The sequence below is a fragment of the Schistocerca serialis genome, chromosome 2, assembly GCF_023864345.2.
Source record: "Schistocerca serialis cubense isolate TAMUIC-IGC-003099 chromosome 2, iqSchSeri2.2, whole genome shotgun sequence".
NCBI lineage: Eukaryota > Metazoa > Arthropoda > Insecta > Orthoptera > Acrididae > Schistocerca > Schistocerca serialis.
The window spans coordinates 1,085,290,340-1,085,294,602 of NC_064639.1; positions in this window are offsets into that span (position 1 = coordinate 1,085,290,340).

Consider the following 4,263-nt stretch of genomic DNA (forward strand, 5'->3'; position numbering starts at 1 on the left):
TTTAGTAGTAGCAAGTAAGACGTAACTGGAGCATCTCGTAACCTGCTACTACCCTGAAGAGAAATGATGCTCTATCTGACACTTGTGAGAAACAGAAGAAATTTTAGACAGTGAAACTTATTTTTGCTGTCGTAGTCTGGGCATCTGAGTACCGCATTTTCACGAATATAAACGGTAGCTCACGGAATAGTCAAAGAGTGAGTAGAAATTAGGGGAAGCTTAATGGCGGCCTTTACCTGTGTTCTGAAAATAAGGGTTACTCTGAGGTTTTATAATTCACATCTTACGGATGCAGCCTGTCCTCACTTTAGACGCAGCATTAATAATAACCTTGAGGAACATATAAGCTAATAAAACCACCATAGGGTATAAGTGTAACACACAAGGTTACTATTCCTGTTGGTGTTGGTACAATGAAGGCATATAACTCTTGGTAACTTTCATCGAATTAGATCGTTTCTTAAAAGAGCAAAAAATAAGTGCTCTAGCTTTTGGAAATTCCTCTTTTCTCTTTTCCTTTGTTTCGAAATTCTGCAAGACACAATATTATTTCATGTTTATTCTTTACTTAAACATGTTTCGACGGCTGTTTCTGCAACTAAATTAATTTTTAAGGTGAAGTTATACAGATTAGCTTGAAAGCACGACGTGTGCACCAAGAAGTAACACGGAAATCATGACATGCTGTTAAAACGCATAAAATTAGGGCAACTTTAAAATTAATGCATTTCAGAAATAAAGCGATACACACGGAACATGACATACATGTGTCAAAACCTATTTCGCTTCATAATAAAAAAAAAGGGGAAAAATCAAGGCGTAGTTTTAGAAACACAAATGCAACAAATGAGATACAAACGCCACATATTGATCTAACAAAGACTATCCCGTAACATCTACTTCATTCCATAAAATTTCGGACGAACTTTAGTATGTCAGTACCTTGCTTTTCGCAAGGGAGGCACAGAAAAAATTTCAAATATTTAAGAACCGCCTGGTGTTCATATCGGTGACTGACATTGACTAAACTTAACCCCAATGTAAATCGAGTGTCGTCTCATTGTGACCATGTCTAAAGTGGCCTACAAAACTGCTAAAGTATTTCGCACAAGAAACCACAATGTTGCAACTAGAACGCATGCTGTTATTAATAACGTTAACAATTAGTTACTAGCTTACGAATCCATAAAATTAAATCAAAGGCTTTTCTCGGTACCGCTTCTGTAATACGCAAACCAGGGAGGGTGCGGACCGTAGCGATTTCTTGCCGAATCTAGTCTTGCAGACTCGAACTGTCCGATGTACGGCAAACAAAATTTGTGTTTACGTATCCTACACCCCGAGCTACTTCTTGTAACGTGCGCTTTTTAGTGCGACTTTGTATTTTCCCCTGTTGTTACTTTGTGTGTTTCTTTTTCTTCTCTTCTCTTTTGTTATCCTTTTCAGCTATACAATATCGTCGTTCTGTTGCTACTGGACGCCTGTCTTTCATCAATATTTATAGGTAGTCTTCTAGCGTAACATCGAAATTGTGCATCCCTGTCTTATGCTAAAACGTACAGAGCAAAACTAAGTATTGATTTTTCATGTCCACTTACCTGTATACCACGGTTTCCTGTTGGTTGACAAGCTATGCAGAATTCCTCTTTGAAGGAAGAAGGTGCAGAGTATATCATGCCGTCGACAATGAAGTCATTTGAGAAGTAGCACAAAATCGGTATACGAAAAGGAAGAGGAAGGAAATCGGTCATGCTCTTTTCGAAGGAACCATCCCGGCACCTGCTAGGAGAAATTTTAGGCAAATAGCGGAATATCTGAATCTGGATGGCCGGACGCGGATCCGAACCATCATGCTCCGGAATGTGAATCCAGTGTGCTGGCCACTCCCCACATCCCTTGATATTTCCCTTTCCACTACTTCTGAAGGAGACGTTACCATAAAAGTAGTAAGTAGTGTTCTTGTCAAGAGGGGGCGAAATGATTAGGAAAAACTGCGTTCAAATCGCCCGTAGCTCTGATGAATTAGATTTGCCGTGATTTCTCTGTCACGTCAGGCAGTTTTCAGGCTGGTTCTGCAAAATAGACTTTAATCCTCAGTCCTTTTCCAACCGATCTAGAACACGGCTTCTAAAGCTCTCGGCGTCCTCAAAACCATGGGAAAATTGTTCATTGCTCATTTAGTTCCCGCCATTAACTTCTAAAGAATTTATTCTATTCCAACAGCTTTCGAAAGATTCTATAGGTTTTCATTCTCGCTATTCGACTTAACACGCACGTACATACCATTCGAACTTCCGCCAGCAAACGTAAAAAACATTATCCAACATAAGTGGTTTTCAGGTATTTTTATGTCCCATATCTTCCTAGGCCGTCCACCTCACCCAGACGTAAGAGAACTACGTTAATTTAACCCAGCAGGATTTTTTTTTTTTTTTTTTTTTTTGTTACTTGTTACACATACGTGTTCCAGGTGTGGTTCAAATTTCTCCTAGCGTTCCAGAAAAGTGCTTGCATCTCACCATTTAAATTCGACTGTTAGTTGTGCCTTATCCTGACGTTATTGTCTGTTGGTACTACGTCATGTGTGTACCAAATGTTTTTTTGGCGTTACGTCAAGAATTTCAGAGTTATATTTTACGTGAATTGTATTTTTTTTTTAGTTTTTTTGCGTGTTTCGTAGTTCTCAACCAGAATTTCTTTTTATTATCTACCACCACATTTAATTCAAAAGGGAGTTGGTCAAGTATTTTTACGGTAGCATACTTTGCTCCTTTCTGTGCACAAGTAAGATTGAGACGTGGACAGTGGAGGCATTTTTTCAAATGGTTCAAATGGCTCTGAGCACTATGGGACTTAACATCTGAGGTCATCAGTCCCCTAGAACTTAGAACTACTTAAACTTAACTAACCTAAGGACATCACACACATCCATGCCCAAGGCAGGATTAGAACCTGCGACAGTAGCGGTCTCGCAGTTCCGGACTGTAGCGCCTAGAACCGCTCGGCCACCAGGCCGGCGAAGGCATTTTTTGTTCCTAGTGTTACATTTCTGAATGCTACTATTATTTTCAAATTGTACCTGACTGTTCACAAAAAACATCATGAGTGCCTAAAGGTATTGTGTGGCTTTTGTTAGTATACGTAATTTCTGGTAAAATGTTTGAGCGGAGCGAAAACAAGAGTTCTATCAATTACACAATGCGTTTCTGTCTGAATATCAAACGAAGAGTAGGAATGGGAAAATGTGGTTAATTTGATATCACATTTGCCCATTCCTGCTCTTCGTTTGATATCAAATTAACCACCGTGAGATCTAGTTTCGCAATAAAGGGTTGACATGCAGGATTATTAAGAGAAACCTAATTAGTGATTTGAGGGAAAATTCTTTTGCCAATTGTGATAGCCAAACGAAGAGTGCGAAATGAAAAAATGGGGTTTAAAATTGTGCAAGTCTAGTTTTGCAAAAAAAGTTTTAATTGCATGAAAACAAGCAGGAAAATTTCTGAACAAGTAAGTGGTTCGAGAGAAAAATTACTCAGTGTATTTTTGTCTCAATTTTCATAGCCAAAGAAAGAAATGAAATGCACAAACGAGGTTTTGTGCATAAAAATTGCATTCGTGTAATGTTTGTCAAAATGACTTCTTCAAGTTAAGTACTAAATTCAGGACATTTCGAGAACAGAAGACCCTAGGAAAGCAAATGAGATGTCAAAAAGCTTATGCTTTCTAAAGCAAAATATGACAATAATAAAAAATTGAAGGAGAAAAGATGAAATGTTTTGTGAAATGATTTGTCTAAAAGTAAAGAATGAACTTGATTGGAGAGACATCTCGTCATCTAAATCATGCACAGCAAATGAGGTAACGCTTGAGAATTTAAAGTTCAATGTTTAACGTAAAATCTTAGAATGACATTTCTCTGGCGGATTGCGCAAACAGTGCAGTCTGCTTTTATTTGGTCTTGACATATTTTTATTAATCCCCAAATGTTAAGAAAGTTCCAACAATTTTTCAGTCTCAAAAAATTTTCAATAGGGAATCCTTTAAGTGTCAGGAAAGAGAATGCGCATTCTCAGTCGACACCTCATTTTCATGATGTCGAACATCAAAGGTACGTCGAAAATTTTTCTAATTTATTTTATTTCTTATTTTTAGACAAATCATCTTACGGAATATTTGAACTTTTTTTAAATTTTTGTTTTATTTAAACAGCTGTTTAGATCAGTTTCGAGGACTAACTCCAAACATTATAGCACATTTCTG